This window comes from Pongo abelii, chromosome 16, assembly GCF_028885655.2.
Source record: "Pongo abelii isolate AG06213 chromosome 16, NHGRI_mPonAbe1-v2.0_pri, whole genome shotgun sequence".
Lineage (NCBI taxonomy): Eukaryota > Metazoa > Chordata > Mammalia > Primates > Hominidae > Pongo > Pongo abelii.
In genome coordinates, this window is record NC_072001.2 from 50647318 (window position 1) to 50667245 (window position 19928).

General features: G+C 41.8%; 1 protein-coding gene across 18 annotated transcripts in view; it reads left to right on the forward strand.

Moving 5' to 3' along the window:
* The window catches only part of SEMA6D (semaphorin 6D), a 588742-nt gene that overhangs the window by 555217 nt on the left and 13597 nt on the right, over positions 1 to 19928 (forward strand). The window contains exon 2 of one of the 18 annotated variants that reach the window (XM_054531131.2): positions 4011 to 4341. The gene's annotated coding sequence lies outside the window, so the exon portion shown is untranslated. 18 annotated transcript variants of the gene reach the window in all.

A 19928-nucleotide genomic window follows, 5' to 3' on the forward strand; every position in this document is an offset into this window, starting at 1 on the left:
CTGTGGGGAATCTGCAGTATTCCACCACCCCACGCCCACACAAGCAGTCAGGTCTCAGCACTTTGAATCATCTGTGTAGTTGCTCTTTCCTATTAAGATAGATTTTAGAGGTGGGTCTGAGCATGTGATACATCTCAAGAAGAATAATGACATTAGGCATATTTGGTCCATGTACACTGGCAAGATGCTTAACTTCTAATGTGTTGACAGCCACATGAGAATCCCGCCTGATTGCTGAGTGGTTGATTTAGGTGTCTCTATTACTAGGAAAAGGGAAATTACTTGAACTGCAGTTTCTTGGTCCAGTCTTCCAAAGAATATTCCAAGAGAGAATTTGGAACATAGAAGAAGATATTGAAATCCTCAGAGTGGTCTTCAGAAAAGGCTAGAATATGACAGGGCAGGGGACACAGCAGTGAGGAAGCATAATGATGCTAATAATAATATCAACACAATAACCATAATAATAGCTAATACTAATTGTACTTATTTGCATAAGTTTAAGTTTTCCGTATATTAAGTCTACAACCCTGGAAACAACCATTTTAGATAGTTCCAATTATTTTCTACTTTTAATAGATGTGAAGTGAAGTAGCTTTTCCAAGATCACACAGCTAGTGGGTGGTGAAGCCAAAACATTCATAAAGTAGAGCCTGCTTTCCCATTGGTTTATATGAGGGTACTTATCCTCCGGTGTGGTGAGAGGATGGCCATCAGACAGGAACTCCTGAGGGTTTCATGCATTGCCACTCCTTTTTCAGCCGTTTTGTCAGGTTGGATTACAGTATTTTTGTTGATAGTTGAAAATAGAAAGTAAAAAACATGGCCGGGTGTGGTGGCTTATGCCTGTAATCCCAGCACTTTGGGAGGCTGAGGTGGGCAGATCAGCAGGTCAAGAGATCGAGACCATCCTGACCAACATGGTGAAACCCCATCTCTACTAAAAATACAAAAAACTAACTGGGCATGGTGTCACGCGCCTGTAGTCCCAGCTACTCGGGAGGCTGAGGCAGGAGGATCACTTGAACCTGGGAGGTGGAGGTTGCAGTGAGGCAAGATTGCGCCACTGCACTCTAGCCTGGTGACACAGCAAGACTCCGTCTCAAAAAACAAAACAAACAAACAAAAAAACATAGACAAGCCTTCCAGAGATAGAGACTTGCCTTCTGATATACTTTTCCCTCATATCCACTCTGCCTGGTCAGCGAGATACTTAAAAGAAGGGTTTCAAAGGGAGCCTGTCTTTAACTTTGAAGGGCCCAGGAGCCAGAGGAGCGAGCCATGAGCCCTCAGTTTATTTCCAAGCAAGAGCACCTGAGCAGGGAGGTACCCAATATACTCTTTTCCCTGACCTTGGGGTAGGTCCCTGCTGTACCACTGCCCTGTCATGCCTGGAAACAAAGGCTTGATGTTAGGTCTAGGATAATAGGGAAGAGGCCTCTGACCACTGGTGACCCTTAACTTCAAAGATAGATAGGTAGGAGGAAGAGGTAGAAACCAATACTTAAGATTTAGGGAGGCAAGATCCTTGCTAGCTCCCTGCATGAATCTTCTCAATTACTTGACTTTTTCATAGAAACTTTTACTTATTTATTTTTCTGACACAGTTACCTGCTAGACTATTAGACTAGAAGGGGGAAATAGTGATGTTCATGTCTTAAAATAACAATCATAAAATCAAGCTAAAAAACTATGACAGTATTCTTATCTTAATAAATTCTTAAGTTCCTCTTTCTCCTCTCTGTTCCTTTTCTTCTTTTACCTTTTTCTGCTGCAGGGATTAAGACTACAGACATTGGAGTCAAACTGACTTAAGCCCCATTATTTAGTTTTGTGACCAAAGGCAGATTACTTCTTTATTTCCTCATCTGCAAAATAGCACCAACCTCCTAGGGGGTGCTTAGCATAATGCCTGGTGCTTTGTTAGCATGCAACTCTGGCTTGTTATAATCAGCTCTAATTTTCCAGTCTGTGACATCTACTTATTACACCTAATTCCAGGTGTGTCCCATGAAAACAAAATAAGGCCGGGCGCGTGGGTGGCTCATGCCTGTAATCCCAACACTTTGGGAGGCCGAGGCGGGCAGATCACCTGAGGTCGGCAGTTCAAGACCAGCCTGACCAACATGGGGAAACCCCGTCTCTACTAAAAATACAAAATTAGCCGGGCGTGATGGCACATGCCTGTAATCCCAGCTACTCAAGGCTGAGGCAGGAGAATTGCTTGAACCCAGGAAGTGAAGGTTGCAGTAAGCTGAGATTGTGCCATTGCACTCCAGCCTGGGCAACAAGAGCGAAACTCCGTCTAAAAAAAAAAAAAAAAAAGAAAGGAAAACAAAACAAAAACAAAATAAGAAGGTTAGCAAGCAAACTCTTTTCTCTTAGTAGAGCAGGCATGTGAAATATTTTCTATTTGGGCCTGGGAAGTTATTTCTACTAATAAGCCATAGATCCTGCCTTCGAGGAGCTCACAGTCTAAAGAGGAAGACAGGAGGTAGATGAGCAATTCTACCCACTGTGGCAAATCCACAGTAGAAATGGATAGAGTGCCCTGTGAGGAGAGCAGAGAGAGGGATGGAGAGGGTCTCAGACTGGCACTGGGTCCTAAGGATGACTAGGAATTTTCCAGTCAGAGGAGCTGCAGAAGGTGTTCCAGGTTCAGAGAACAACAGGAGCCAAGGGCAGGAGGCCTCAGCTGAGCTGGCCACTTGCAGAGGAACTGCAGCCATGGAAATAAGCGTGTGAATACTGATTTGAGCAAAAGTGTAAGCGATGTCAGTATACCAGGGTGATGCAAACTGCAACTAAATAAAGCAGTGATAATAATACTACTTCTTCACACTTGTATAGCACCTTTACAATTTTTAAAGTATTTTTACTCACATTTTCTCACTTGTCCTTTAAAAAAAACCATGGTGAAAGAGGGAGTCAGCAGAGATGCATCCTTCCCTCATCTCAGAAGAGGTGAGGTAAGGAGGGAGTTGGGAGCAGCCAGCAGTGCCTTGCTGCACGGGAGGGATCCCTCCTGTCCTTCACACTGGCCTCCATTCCCTCTTCTCCCTTGGGCAGCTTGGATGCTGCTGAAAGACAGTAAGCAGAAGGTATAACTGACCCACTTGAGATAGAGCCTAGGGCTTGGGGACTGGTGATTAGAGCACCTCATAAACCAGGCCAGGCCTCTTGGGCTGGGGTTGTGTTTATGTTAATGGCTGCTTCTACTTGTTGAATGTCCACTGATCTGAAGGGTGTCTGGGACTTTCAGCACATATGACATGAAAGAGGTGGCTCTGCCTCTCTACCCAGCTTGGAATAGATGCAGCCCCTCAGGAAGAAACCCACAGGTCCCTCCAGTTCTTTCCCCCAGTCCTGCTAGAACGCCTTTCTTACTCTGGTTGTAATCCTTCCTTGTCCCTGTATCCTTCATACAAAGGACCCCACACCCTCTGTGTTTCCTGGTTTTGTAATCCTTTCTTTTTTGTCAAAGAGCTGCAAGTCTGTATAGTGAGAGTAGGTGGGGAAAAGGAAAAACTAGTCACACTTTTTCCTCCAAAGATAATTAGGCTAATTTCTCTCAATCTTTTCACCAATGTTTAGCCTGTTTGCATGTCTAAAGAAAGCAACATTCTTTTTTCTCTATACCTCCCCAGGATGCCTCCTATGATTAAAATAGAATTTGGGGCCCTAGGTCCAAGGCATTGGTCAATTTAGGAAATGGGCCAGACAATATCACTGGCACACTGCTAAGTCCTGTATGTCCTTCCCAACAATCTCAAAATCAAGGGAAGCCCAGATCTCACTATGGTCACATCTGCAGCTGTAAGGGGAAATGCCTACCAGAAATACTGCTGCATAATTTAATGCTTAATTTAATAATTTAATGCATAATTTAATATGTTGGTGTGTGTGTATGTTCATTACTGGTGATTGTGGATGACCTGTCATTAGCAGTTCACCATCAGTGGGTAAAGGGCTCTGTGGAGATTTTTTAACTTTTTTTTTTTCTTGAGAAGGCACAGGGTCGCACACAGAAATTCATTCAACAAGAACTATTAAAACCCTGTGGACTACCCACTTTTTTGGGAGTTTATTTGTGGACATAAAAGACAGTTCCTGAACTCAAAGAAACCTACAGTGCGGGGCAGTAAGTTCTGAAAAGAAGGAAACAGACTATCACGTGATATGTGCTCTGATGAAAGTGAGCCCAGATTTTCATGGCTGGAGAAGGAAAAGAAGGAAAATCCTGGTGGGAAGTGATTTCTCGTGAGAAATCAGTCATGAAGAGGAAGGGACCAGAAGAGCATTCCAGGTAGTGATGGGGACAGCACATCCAAAGGCAGAAAGGTAGGAGAAGCTGAGTTTGCACTGGAATGAGGGGGTGCTTTACCATGCCTGAAATATAGGGGGTTCAGAGAAGTGGCATCCAAATGCTGTCCTCTGGTCCCTCTTGGCCCCATAGCTGTAAGACCAATGCTGAATGTCACTGTGGAACCTAGTTTTGATTTTTGTCAATGCAAATCCATTTTGAGCCTCTCTGAGATTAGCCATGGAGGTCATAGAGCAATGGACCTGGAGACACATGACCCAGAAGCCTCTTATCAGCAGTATGACCTCCAGCAGTTCTTTAACTCCTTGTCTGAAAAGCATCTATTTACTAATTCAGCAAATATTTACCAAGTAGATAGTGAGTTCCAGATGCTATGGTGGGTAATAAAGATAAAGTAGAGAACAGACAGACATGACTTCTGTTCTCCTGAAGCTGACATGAAGTTCAGTGGAGAAAATAGCTTCTGCCCTAAGCCTCTAAGGGCAGCTTTAAGGACTAGAGTAGATAGACATATTTGCTTTGAAGAACATAAAACGCTATAAGTGAAAAGCTCTTTCCCCAAACCCTGGTCTAGGCTGAATATCGATGAGAGCTAGGCACCCCAATCCTCACCCACACACAGAAGTTTATTAACTATCAGCTGCAAAGTACATTGGGAATGCAGAGAGAGGCTAAGAAACCTAGACAGAGGTCCTGAGTGTATGTGAACTGAGCTTCCCACAGCACATCCTACAATTTAAAAAAGAAATTGGACATGATCTGCTAGCCTGTGGGAGCACCTCACCCCTGGGTCCAAGAAAACTCGAAGAGACACTTAAAGGACGTGTTTCCCAATGCCACATGGTTGTGGGGGGGAAATGCACCCTCTGCCATTTCATCTGGGACGCCATCAGAATGCCAAGTCCACATTCGTAAGTGCCAGTGGAGGCTCGGTCCCTGTTCAAGGCATCAGTCAGTTTGTAGTACAAAGCCCATTTGTGGTTCGGCATCACAGATCAGAGGCAGCGATCGTAGCGCTCTCCTGTCTCAGGGTACAGAGGGAGCACATGCACTTTGTATCCTAGGCAACAGCAATGCTACAACAAAAAACTTAGAAGTGTGAATTGGGAAGAATTTTACTTTGAGTGAAGAACCTTTTCAACGCAGGCACCAAACTCAAAATCATAAAATGTCACAACTTGGAAGGGGCCTTGGAGATCACCTGCGTTCTCATTGTATAGATTGGGAAACCAAGGCTGGAAGAGGCAAGTTGGCTTTCTCATGGTCTGTCAGATCCTTAGAGGCTGAGTTAAGAGTAGAATCCAAATTTTTTACCTCCCTATTATCTCCAGGTGTGTTTAATGTCTGGGATAAGATTAACATCCCCCAAGGTGATTCATAAGGAAGGTGAGAAAACATGTAGATAAGGGTAATATAATAGTGTTTGAAGCGTAATTATCTCTGGCATTAGAACCACACACCCTTCCTCAAGGTTGTACCTTTAGCCTTGAACAGGCTTCCTGGTACTCACCTGGTCTAATAGTGATTTTTGTGGTGCTTACCATGTGCCAGGATCTCTGGTAAACTCTTTCAAGAACTCCTTCAGTCCTCAGCAACTCTATGAGTAGCTGCTAGTGTGATCCTATCCGCAATGTACAGGGTAAAGGAGGGACCAAGTGGTGAACTAGCTCGCCCAAGGTCAGATCACTGATTGCACAGCAAAGCTGGGGCACCTACCTGGGCAGCCTGGCTCCAGAGCCATGTTCTCTACCCCGTACTCCACTGCTCAATGCTTGTCAGGCTCCATCCCTGACAGCAGCAAGGGCTGAGTTTGCTTAATACCCTCTTGGTCTTGCATCAGTTTAGTAAAAATTAGGAACTGAGATTTTAAGAACTTGCATGGATTGACCTAAACTCCCATTTTGCCTCTGTGGACCCAGAGGTTTCAGAATTTCATAGTCCATCAGATACGGAGCCTAGACAAAAGGCTGCAGGTAAGGCACAGGCGCACTGACTCAAGCTTAGCCTGGGACCTCTCTGAGCTTCGCAGGACACAAAATTCACCTGGGCTGTTTATTATTCTCATTCTTGGTTACAGCTCCATTTTTAGTCCAGATCTATCAAATGGAACCTAACTTACCATGGGCCACATTTCCATCAGTAGGACAAAATACATTAAAAAATAATTATTTTGAAATAATTATGAACTCACAAGAAGTTGTAATAATAGTACAGAGAGTTCCATGTACCCTTCACCCAGGAAGTACATTTTAAGAAACAAGTTAGGATTGACTTACAGAATCCTGATAAGGTTAATGCTCTAGATCCTTCTGAGCAATCAGTAATCTTTCTCTACATTTGTTAGAGACAGGCAACTGTTACTGTATTTGCAAATACAGAAGGCAAATATTAATACAAAGGCCTTATTTTTGGTGACCAAAAACCAAAGGACTTGGGACTAAAAATTCTTGGCTTTTAAAATTTCACTTCTCTTCCTCTGGGTCGTTAGAGTTTTAACCCTTCTGTAAACTCATCACCAACTGTTTTAAAGCATGACATTACCTGAGAACCTCTGATGAGGCACTTTGCAGAATATCAAGGCTGAAGACGTGAACCTTTTAAAATAGAGTGAAATCCCATTGTTGTTGGCAGTGTTACTAACATAGATCATTGAACTCTGTTGTGACATCTGGGTTCTGCACTGGCTTCACCACTCCTGGATCATAAGTCCCTTAATTTATCTGCTTGACCTTCGTCAGACAGGAATAGGAGCAGCAGCCCATCCTCAGTCCTTCTTTGCCAGGGTATTGTTCATTTCTTTGAAAGCCTGGAAAGGCTCCATGGAGTACATTGAAAGCTATGGCTACACAGTGGTTGCATCAGACAAGTCAGTAGCATCATAACAAATATACTCTACTTCTGTCATCCCAGCCCAAAGGGCAGAACCAGGCATAGACCCAGGCCCTATTATCCTGAACAGAATGTCACATGCAGGCCATGTGGCAGCCTCAGCAGGTCATCTGGTAGAATAAGCCAGTGTTCCACAGACAGGCTGAGTCCTTTGGCATCTGGGTCATCCCTTGGAACCTTGAGCCCTTCCTTTGTCTAGAATGGTACCTTTTCCTGGAGGCTGAAGGGGAGGAGCCCGGTCTGGCTGGGATATGCGTATGGAGGAGATAACCAAAAAAGAAGGCTTTTAATTTATCTTGTCATTAGTTAGCCTTGAAAACCCTTCGGTTCCCCTGAAAAAAGGAGACACCATTGTTCATTTCTGCCACAACAGTCTCTTGCTGTGTGTGTATATATATATATATGTATATATATATATATATATATTTCGACTGTAGAAGGTTCCTTTTGCATTATACTTTCACAAAGCAAGTTATTATATTGATGTCTTAAGAGGCTTATATATTTTGTCATCTTCCCAGATAGCAGATTTTCTGCTTACATATCAGGCTCATATTCTCATTAGTTTCTTGTATTATTTTCACTATTAATGAGGATTGTTTCTAGGACAATTTTGCTTTAAAATGAATGTTATTCAATTTGAGTTAGGGCAGAAAGGCAAAAACTTGTAGACAAATTGTCGCTAGAATTATGGTCCCCAGAGCAGTGGTTCTGATCACAGATCAGATCCTGGGATTCTTGTCCAGGTTTGCTTGGAATTGGCAAAGACAGGTTAGATCCTGTTTTCTGTCCCTTCCTACCTAACTCTTTTTAATTTCAGTTCCTTTTTGAATTATTAATATGTAACCAAAGTATTACTGATTCAGATATTGGTGTGCTTTGCTTTAAGAAAATCCAGACTTAAAGTGAAAACCTTGCATAAGAGGTTTTTAATTTTCAGAAAACTTAAGTCGACAGCTTTATCATGTACATAAAATATAACTCAAATAAAATTGATCCAACTTTGGGGAAAACACTGATTTTAAGAGCAAGGCATTAATAAGGATCACCCAGACTTCCATAGCCCCAGCCTCCTCTTTCCTCTCTCCCATAGTATCTACTGCCACCTGCGCTTTTTTCTCTTCTGTCAGAATCCAGCATGTTCTGATATGCTAGGTAAGATCAGATCTTACAAATGTCTTCATACTGGTTTCTGGCTTATGGTATATTCTATCATTACTTAATTTATAACTGGAAAAAAGGCCATTGGCCAAAGAAAAGAATTTCCCATTGCATAATTTCAGGCATAACCCAGCCATTAGGCAAGCTGATTTTCATTTTATATTTGTTTGTTAGGTAGTGAAGAGTCATATAGGATTCTTCTCTGCCAGTCCCATATATCCACTCTCTAATCTCAGGAATAGCCCTGCTTTCCTTCCCTTTGCTCCGGGAAAGCTGCAAAGTAAGCAGGAATTTCAGTGGTGGAGATGGGGAGGTTGACAGAAATCATTTAGTTATTTGGCCTGTGTTGCCCATTTCTGGTGGGCAGTTTGTTAATGATGGGTAGGTGTGAAAAGAGGCATCTGTTGCCTTATAGAGAACCTCTTGGTTTTGCAGCACCTGAAGCTCATGAACTGGAGGCTAATGAGGATGTTGTGCCAGCGCTGGAGGAGAATGATGGTAGACTCAAGATTCGCTGTTGGGTTGATGGTGGAGAGCTGTTCATTTTGATGTGGCCTGTGTGCCATTTTAGCGCAGTCCTGTCAGTGTTCTACCTTCTTTCTTTATTTCTTCCTCCATTCATTAAGTATTTACTGAGGACCTGCCGGGTGCCAGGCCCTGTGCCTGATCGTGGCAGTAAAGAGGAAAATGATCCTTTAAGTGGCATAGCCCAATAGAGAAAATGTGAAAATCAGTAACACTGCTGTGGAGTGATAAGTTCTGCAATAGAAGTATTTATACAATATCATAGTATGACTAGCTGTCCTGAGCAGAGCAGTGTGGCTGAAGAGGGAAGAATGAGAAAGGGGAGAGGGCCGGGTAAGTTCTGAGCTGGTGAATAGACAGTTTTCAGGAAGGACATCTTAGAAAGAATAGCGTGTGCAGAAGACACTGCTTTGGGATCCAGGTGGGGAAGTATCATTAGGTGAGATGGAGGAGCTAGCTAGAATAGAATTGTGAAGGATCTTGTAAATCTTGGAAATGAATTTAGACTTTACACATAGGCCTTCGGGAACCATTAAAGTGCTTTTGGACAGGGATGTAACATGATAGCATTTGTGTTTTAGAAAGATCATTCTGGTGGCACTGTGGAGAATGCACTAGAAGTCTAGGAGAACAGACACCAATGAAGAGTCAATTCTACACAAATGAAGAGATAGAAGCAATGGGATGTACTGACAGGTTCAAAGGAGAGGATGATGGAGACGGGGCCGTCTAGGAAGACTCCCAGGCTTAAAACACAAGTGCCTGAGAAGGATATGAAAAATAGCAATAACAATAATAATAGTTGTAAATCTTTTTTTTTTTTTGGAGATAGAGTTTCGTTCTTGTCACCCAGGCTGGAGTGCAGTGGCACAATCTCAGCTCACTGCAACCTCCACCTTCCGGGTTCAAGCAATTCTCCTGCCTCAGCCTCCCGAGTAGCTGGGATTACAGGCACACACTACCATGTCCAGATAATTTTTTGTATTTTTACTAGAGAAATGGTTTCACCTGTTGGCCGGGCTGGTCTTGAACTCCTGACCTCAAGTGATCTGACCACCTCAGCCTCCCAGATTGCTGGGATTACAGATGTGAGCCACTGCACCCGGCCTAATTACTGGGTTCTTGTCAGGCGCAAGGGGTTTGGCTACATGCTTTATATAGGTTATCTCATTCAATAATTGTAATAATATTAGTGCTATTATTATCCTCACTGCAGGCAGGAAAACAAGAAAATTTGAAAGTTAAGTAACATGCCCAAAGTCACATGGCTTGTAAATGGTAGTGCTTACGTTGGAAGCCAGGTACTCCGAGCTCTAAACCTGTGCTCTGCAGGAAATTCAGCAGGAGGAAAAGTCAAGGCAAAGTATCTTAAGTTCAATTTTAGACTACTGAATTTAAAATGCCTATATTTTACGAAGGTCAAAATATCTAGCAGGGAGTTGGACAGCTGGATTGGAACTGGTGTGTGGTGGACGTGTGATCTAGGATTAGTGAATTGGTGGTAGTGAAGAAGGTAGGTGTCATGTGAGCACATCCCTAGAGACCCGGGATGGAACTGGGAAGAACCACATCCAATGGGCAAGCATGTTAAGACAAATTTGGGAAGACGATGAAAAAGAGCAGCTAGGGAGGTGGGGAGAACTAGGGGAGTCACAGGTGGAGTTTGAAGATCTGGTGGAATGACCACTGAGATTAAATGCCTCAGGGAGATGAAGGAAGATTTAAAATGAGGATTGCCTTGGATTTGGCAATTAGGTGGTTGATGCATAGTCATTAAAGTTAGGCTAGAGTGGGCTACAAATATAATGAAAAGTGAGAAAATGGAGAATATGGACTCAGGCTTCTCTTCAAAGAAGCCGGGCGGAGAAAGGAAGTGGGAGAGAGAGAAAGCAGAGGCAGCCTCAAGGTCAAGGGAATGGCGGTTTGTTTATGATAATAGTGACTTGAAATGCTTGGATATGGAGGAGAAAGAGCCTGGAGCAGTGGGAATTACACCAGGATGTTTATCCCACTAGATAGGGAAGTAGGAATCCCTCTAGCCATCAGGAGGAGAACATGGATTCTTAGACAAAAAACAGGTTTCTACAGTTTTAATTTAGCAGCCCCCTTGTATTGCATAAAATCAGTCCAGATTGGCGAAGTGACTTGTCTCTGGCCACCTAGCTAGCCAGTCTGTGACCCCAGATCTCCTGGTTCCTGGCCTCTTTCCTCTCTTGCTGCCAGTGTTGGTGGGAGAAGAATCATCCCTGATTTGTTCCTCATGGTGTGAGTCTCCACTGCTCCCATCAGGCCCTTACTTGCTCCTTTAGAATGCACATTTCACAGATTCTGATGTGTCAGCAGGGCTTCAGCTGTGTGGAAGGTGAGTCACAGACCTGCTTCGTCATTTCCTCCACATGCCACGGGGCAGAGTTTTAGACGGTTAATTATAAAGTGTCAGAAACATAACAGTGCTAGAAGCCTCTTCCTCTTACCTGGGAACCCACATTCCTAGAAGGAGGAAGGGTCTCAGAGTCGGGGCCTTTCAGCAATCTCCTCATGGCCCACAGTGAGAGAGGATGTATTTATTTGTTCAGATGTGGCACCTGCACACAGAACCTGCATGCATGAGGTGGAGGGTGGGGTAGCAGTAGCGATTCCTTAAATGAAAAAGCCTCTGCTCCTTTAAAACACCACATCAGCCAAGAGTTACTTGGTGAGACTGGAGGCAAGGAGCACCCATGCTTTTCAGAAGGGCCCAGAGTAGCCTGCCCCAGCTCTACTTTGGGGTCTCCTGGAATCTGTATATATAGTGATGATTAATAATCTAGTCTTCTTACCACATATGGAAGGTGAAAGAAGGCCTGCAATTCAGTGGATATTACCTTCTTATATTCCAAAGCTTGTGGTGTCAGCCAAGCTGTCATACTATTCTCATTAAATACTGATGGTGATCATTAAGATCTAAAGCCCTGCCCAGAACACACTGCTTAGAATCTAGGCACATGAACGCTATATAAACCTAAACCTCCCTTTTATAATTGGTCTTCAATTACAACCCTCCTTGTCTTGATAGGCTCCAAGGTATAGCAATCAACTTGCTTCTCTTTCGTCTCTCTCAACTTACCTAAACCCACTGCTCCTTTTTTGTTTAGTCTCTTGGGGCTCTCATGACCCATAGTTCGTAAATGGATAATTCCTGTGACGCCAGGTGCCATCATTCTCATTGACTACAGTAAGAGCAGTGCCCCTGAAATGTCATAGACTACAGAGTGAATGGTGCTCTTTGTGCCACAGGTCTAGTTCCACCCCCTCTTCTTCCTTTAGTTACAGCATTCTCAGCTGAAAGAGTCCATGCTCTTGGGAAGTGGAAGCCCCACGGGCCCATCCCCCCTGGGTCTGCTGCCCTCTGTTGTTTGTTTAGTGGTACCAAATCAATCTAAATTAAACTGGAGTCCAAAATGCTAACCTTGCGCTAAGAGATTCAGCGGGGATATGGTGATTCAGGACACGTGGTTCATTCTTCGGCTTATTCCTTTATTCACAGTTGATTTACAGTTGTCTTAGGAATTGACAACTGTGAGATATACTTGACCCAAGGGACTGAAGAAAAATCTTCCCTATTTTCTAAAAAATTAGGGGGACTTAACTAGGACAAGGATGGGAGGCAGAAAGGGCCATCATAGAGGGAAAGGAGGAGCAAGGCTTGGTAGGTGGCATGACATGACATATTCCAGGGCTGAACACAGAGGCAGGGTGGTAGAAGCACAAGAAAAAAGGGATAGAGGCCCGAGGTGAGACAGGACTCCTTGTGAGAGGGGGCAGGACTCAGAACCTGAAAAACCTTGAAGGCCACATTTAAAAGATTTGGGCCCCATCCTAGGAGTAATAGAAGTTTACTGGAGGATTATGAGATGCCGTGATTAGGTTTATATTCTGAAAAGATCATTCTTGTATCTAGAAAACTAATGGGGGACAAACAGGCAGACAGAGAGGTGGGTAAACCATCAGAAGAATGTGGTATGAGGAAAAGCAAGGAAAGGCAGTGTTTGGAAAAGCTGTGAACTGTCAACTGCGTCTAAAGCTACTGAGCAGTCAAATGAAATAGGACTGGAAAATGTCCATTGCCTTTAGGTACTTGTAGCTCGTCAGTCTCTACTGACAGAGGAACTAGAACATAGAAAGTAGAAGAATGAGCAGGAGATGAGGAACTTATAGCAGTAGAGCAAAATTTGTTTCAGTGCCAGTGAAGAGCAGTGAAGAGCAGTGAAGACCCAGGTGATAGCTTGAGTGGGATCAGGGCTACAGTAGGTATTTTCCTTTTGTGTGTGTGATGATGGAGACAAGGACAAATTTCAGTGCTGATGGACAGTATTTAATTGGTTAAGAGTTACAGAAAATACCAGAAAGACATAAATGTAATCAACATCTTTTTATTCCAGAAAAGAGTGAAGGGATTGAATTTAAAGCAATCCAATTGCTTTAGATTGGGGCCAGGCACAGTGGCTCATGCCTGTAATCCCAGCATTTAGGGAGGCCGAGGTGGACAGATCACTTGAGGTCAGGAGTTTGAGACCAGCCTGGCCAACATGATGAAACCCCACCTCTACTAAAAATATAAAAATTAGCTTGACGTGGTGGTGCACGCCTGTAATACCAGCTACTTTGGAGGCTGAGGCAAGAGAATTGCTTGAACCTGGGAGGCAGAGGTTGCAGTGAGCCAAGGTTGCATCACTGCACTCCACCCTGGACAACAGAGCAAGACAGTGTCAAGAAAAAAAAAAAAAAAAAGCCCATGGGAAAGAGTTGATGTATTTGGCAATGGGAAAGGAGAAAACTGAGGAAGCTCCCATGTTACAGCTTTCATATTCTATGTGAAGTAGCCGTGGGGCAGGAGGGAGGAATGTAAGTAGCAGAGTGTGGAGACATAGCAGATCAGGGCCTTGAGGAAAGTGGGAAATTTACATTTGTGGATTTGGGGAGTGTTCTAATTTAATTGAGGAACATAGGATCTCCATGGAGTTTTTGATGCTATTTGTAGTTGATGACAAAGAATTCTGTTACATTACTAGCGAGTTGTCCTAGAGTGTGCTTGTCTCAACTAGTGCTCAGCTGCTCTGGAGAAGGTGCAGAAGGTGAGTGGCAGAGTTCATCCAAGGTTAAGACTTTGCAAGAAAAGCTGACAAGGACTCAGAGGATGAGGCAGTCAAGAGCACAGGCAGAATAATGGACATGATTGACCATTGACAGCCTAAGATGGATAAAGAGGTATGTCAAGATCAGAGAAGACTGACTAGCAGAAAAGAACATGAGACAGTAGAGCAGTATGAGCAAGCTGGAAGGAAGAACAAGAGGTTAGCATCAGAGCACACAATGCATTGCTTTATGATTTTGAGGCTGAAGTCTCCATATGGAACCATGGGCTGAGGCTAGTAAAGTCTTTGTAAAGCTAGAGAAAATGACTGGGAAACTATCAGGTAAAAGAGAGGAGGAGGAGCAGGACTTCGACCAAAGACTTTTTGTAAGATCATAGAGGCCCAAGGTCTGGAAGAGTCATCGGGAAGCTAAAAGGAACCAACTCCATATTCAGATCCTGAGGCAGGTGGAGTTAGGAGAGTCTAAGCAGATACTCTTTGTATAGTGGCATCTTGGAATGGGAGCTAGAGGATAGCTTTCAAATCAACATGGTATCTCTCTGGGTTCTTTGGGCTAGTGATAAATTAGGTCTACCCCATTTCTACATTCTGATTTCCTTTGAACTATCTAGTTTTCAGGGAGACAAAGACTATATACCACTTTCTCTATCTGGGATTCATTGATTTCAAATTTGGCTACTATGCTATAACCATAACAAGAACTTGTGGCCAGATATGATGGCTCATGCCTGTAATCCCAGCACGTTGGGAGGCCCAGGTGAGAGAATCACTTGAAGCCAGAAGTTTGAGACCAGCCTAGGCGACTTAGTGAGACCTCACCTCTACTAAAAATACAAAATAAATTTTCTTTTAAAATTTAAAAATTTGCATTAACCTTCACTATAAATTCCCCTGCCTAAAGAACTCTCCTTCAATATTTCTTTTAGTTTGCATCTGGAACAACAAATCTGAGTTTTTATTTGCCTAAAGCATCCTTATTTTGCCTTCATTTTTGAAGAATATTTTTACAGGTTGTAGAATTCTAGGCTGGAAATTTATTTTCTTTCAGCAACTTAAAAATGTCATTCTATGGTCTGCTGGCTTCCATTGTTTCTACTGATAAGTCAGCTGTCCGTATTTTTCTTGCTTTTTGGAAGGTAATATATCTTAGTGTGTAATATTTTTTAAAATTTTCCTTGTTTCAGCATTTTTACTATGATGTGTCTAACTTTATTTCCTTGTATTTAGAACTTAGAATTTCTCGAATCTGTGGCTTATAATCATGTCAGTTTTGAAAATGTGTGCAGCCATTATCTTGTCAAATATTGCTTTTGTCCATTTCTCTCTCTGCAGCCTCAGGGACTCCAGTATGTTAATTCTTTCACAAAATTCTATGTCTCTTACTCTCTTGTCTGTTTCTTTCAAACTTTTTGCTCTCCATATTTCTGTCTGATAATTTCTATTTGTTTGTCTTCTTACTCACTAATCTTCTCTTTACTTCTGACAAATATGTTGCTAAACACATCTATTAAGAAGATGTGTTATTTATTGTGCTTTTTTGTTGTTGATTTTTTTTTTTTTTTTTTTTGAGATGGAGTCTCGCTTTGTCACCTAGGCTGGAGTTCAGTGATGCAATCTTGGCTCACTGCAACCTCTGCCTCCCAGGTTCAAGCGATTCTCCTGCCTCAGCCTCCTGAGTAGCTGGGATTACAGGTGTGCACCACCATGCCTGGCTAATTGTTGTATTTTTAGTAGAGACAGGGTTTCACCATGTTGGTCAGGCTGGTCTCGAACTCCTGACCTCATGATCCCCCTGCTTCGGCCTCCCAAAGTATTACAGGCGTGAGCCACTGTGTCCAGCCTTGTTGTTGAATTTTTATTTAATTCTTTTTTATAGATTCCAGTTTTCTGGTGAAATTCTCCATCTTGTCATCTTTTTTTCTTGCACAAAAAAAGCACAGTTATTTTCAAAACATATGTTTGGTAACTCTAATATCTGGGTTACCTGTGGGCCTATTTCTATTGTGTTTTTTTCTCTCTCTCTTAGCTGCAGTTTTTGGAATTTCTGATAATTTCTACTTGAATGTTGGGCAATGTATGTAAATAATTGTAGTCTCTGGATGATGTTATCCTTTTCTAAAGAAGTGTAATCTTATCTTTTCTGGCAAGCAGCTAGAGTGGGAGATTATATCCATTCAGTCTGGGACTTAGCTTATTGGATTGGATTGGAATTTTTGTAAAACATGATTTACCTCACATTTTTCTCCTCTTCTAGAGTGTAGCTTGTCAGAGGCCCAAATGATAGCCTTTGGTTATTTACTGGTACTATTCCTTCTTGGTGGGACCTAAATTTGTGACTGCCAGAAATTTGACTTTTCTTTATAGCTATACTCTCATTTTTATAGAGCCTTAAGCTCTATGAAATTAGCAAATATAAAATTATAAAAATATAACAATATATTATAATATAAATATAACAATATATTATGAATAATAATATAAGTATAAATATTATATAAAATCATCAAGTCTCCATAAGGTAAAATCAAATGCTGAGTGTGGGGCTAAGCTCCATGTACCTCCCTTCTCCCAAGTATCCTGTCACTCACGCCCTGGTTGTTCTGGCAGCTCTGAACTCTCATTAAGAGCTTTCCTCATCATATTTAGTATTTAACATTAGGAATGTATGGGAGAAGTTCATATAAAATACCAAAAACTGAATAAACATAGCTAGTCAGGCATCCTTGCTCTCTGACTGTGTCACAAACAGGAATGACTTCATGTAGGAATGTTCTTTACCCTAAGCTTGCATGTGAGGAAGATGGCTTTCTCTTTTTTGGAGGCCTGTACATCTGTGAAGGTGTGCCTTATCCTCTAAGAATGCCCCTGTCATTGTTAGGACGGTATACATAAACAGTTTAGCAAATAGTTGTACAAGATGAAGGAATGAACATTACTTTTTTTTTTTTCCACCTTTTTGCCAGACAAGACGTAACCAGAATAGACATGATGATATTCGTTAAAATTTACTAAAGATTTACTGTGGAGCAGGCTCTTTGTTAGATGCCTCATACTGATTATCTCATTTAATCCTAAACAGAGCCTATGAGGTAATAAAGATAATTATTCCCATTTTACATTTGATGAAACTGAGGCTTAAAGAGATAAAGTTAATTTAAACAGGGCCCAAGAGCCAGGAAGTAAATGGCACAAGCAAGTTTGAACTCAGATTTTTCTAATCTCAAGATCCATGTTTTTTTCCAACATTTCATCCTGCTACTTGGCCTGCCCTTTTTCAGCATAACTAGTATCATGATTTCACTGACCCCTGGACTCCTGATATATCTTCTTATGTAAAGTCAGAGCTAAGTAGTCTGAGGGGTTTACATGCAAAGACATCCCCTTCCTGGTACATTGCTTTCAGGTATTTCCAGATTCTTCCCTCCCTCATCCAGCCTTTGAAATATGTATCACATTAAATGCCTCCATTTATAACTACTATGGCAAGTCTGAATGTAATTTTTTTTTTTTCAAAAATACAGCTTTATGCAGAGACAGGAAGCAGTTAGTGGTAGGGCTTTATTTTGGGAGGATTAGAGTGGTAGGGGGTGGGGCATGGGGATAAATTGCTTTCTGCAGTGTCAGATGAATGAGTTATAGGAAATGATAGCTCAGCCAGCAGCTTGGTGCTTGCTAGTGAGTCAGCAGTGATTCCATCCTCAGCCCCAGTGCTGGGATCACAGCTGAGAGACACTCTTCCTGGTGAGGGCTCCTCCCCACCCTGCTGTCTGGGACATGGATGTTCTGCTTACCTGATGTGAACCATTCAGTTACCTGTCATGGAGGAGAAAGACACAGAACAATCTTTTTGTTTTAATGCAGATGTTTCTACACTTCTTTGGGATTAATTGGTATTTCTAATTATTTTTCCTGATATCTAGCAGAAAGAGTCAGTAATTTTCTATCTAGAGGATGATGTTTGGGAGTGGTGTCAAAGCAGAATCTAGTTCTTAGGGCAACATTTTATACTTTTATACTACTTCAACTTTAAAAGGTCTTTATAAGTGATCAGAATAGTATGGAAAAGCAAGACAGGAAGACACTGCTTCAGAAGAAGGGGTAAATGAAAACAATCTTGTCAACACAATGGAAACCGTGTAGATGTAGTAAAAAACTAGAACCAAATCATTGTGGTTGTTGAGGTAGGATAGTAGGATTGTTGGTGATTGCTTTTTTGTTTTGTTTTGTTACTTTATTTTCCAGGTCCAATACATAGGCACAAGTTGTAAAATTTATTCTATAAGTAGTCCTTTAGTGCTTTAAAGTAACTAGTTGTGAAAAACAACTGGCCAAATAACCTTAATATTTTAGGATATCTTTTCCCCAGGCCCTGATGAGACTCTTAAAGTCAATCTGGTCATACCCAGGATTCTCCAGTAGGAAATGGGTAGAGAGGTCTAACTTTTCTCAGAATTTCCTGTGTGCCAGGCATTTGCTTCCTTTTCACTCTGAGAAGGTGCTATTATCCATATTTTATAGATAAAGAAACTAATGCTCAAAGAGATTGAAGGAACGTTCCCAGGCCAATTAGCTAATATGTGGTATAATTTCATCCATGCCCAAGTCATTCTGACTCCAAAGTCCATACTCTTAACTTTAGTACAAAATGATGCCACCGCAGTTTCCATTCCACCTGCTTTTTGTAAGGCAGTTTAAACATGTGAACTTACTGCTGGATTGATCATCCACGAAAAAAACTGCTGCAATATATTATTCTCTTTTTGAAAAACTAGGACTCTAAAACTCACATATACTTGACTTGTACTTCAGTTAGAGAAATATTTAGAGCATTGGATAGCATGCATATCTGTGTGCTTCACCTGAAGTCCATAAAAAAGGTACAGTAAACACCTGGTTTAGTGGTTGGACTCCCCTGGAATTTGCAGTGACTCTCATAATCTCTCCTAAAGTTCTTAGATATGTAAGACTGAGGATAAAGCTAAATGTTTTGTTGTTCAGAACAGTAGCTGGAAGTGACAGTTTTGGTTGAGGGAAGGGTGTTATTGTTGCAAAGTAGAACACTTACAGCTTCACAAAAATATCCATCTCATTGACCCAACAGGGCCCTAATTTATCTTTTTAATAAGCTAATAACATTTAAAGATCTTTTAAATTTTTTACTGTTACTATAATGCAATTAATGCTGTGTTTTGATAGCTTTATTGAAGTAATGATATGTAATAAACTGCATGTATTTAATGTACAATTTGATTAAATTTAACACCTATGAAACATCACTTCAATAAAAACGATGAATATATCCATTTCCCCAAAAAGTTTTTTGTAATGCTGTATTTTTGAAGGAGAAAAATCCAGTCATTTATGTTCTCCTTTCCATTTGGTGAAAAGAGCCTGGACAGGGACCCAGATTATGTGAGTCCGGACTCCAATCTTGCCTTAACTAGCTCCACACAATTCAGTGAGTCCTTTAATTTTTTTGGCCCTTGGATTTTCATCTCAAAAATGAGGGGGTTGGACTAGATGGTCCCTGAGGACCCCCACAGCTCTGAAGTTCAATAAAGCTAAAAGGACCAGTGTACTTAGGGTATTGGTTTGTGTCCAAATGGTTTTATGTAAAAACGTAGACTTCCCTGGTGGCCTGGTGTCAGCTGTGCCACTTCATCCCTGCCTTGCTTTGCTTGATTGGTTATCATGAAATCATTGTATTTCTTTTAATTCCCTTTCACCCTGATTCAGGGTCATTCATGTCATTGTCTCCATGTTGGTCTTAGTAAGCATAGGGAAATACTCGACTTAAGAATTTAGGGCTAATGCTTGGGTAATGCTGGGAATTTGGCAACACCATAAGCAAAGAGCTAAGGAGAGATTATGACAGGATCATCAGCCCTCTGGCT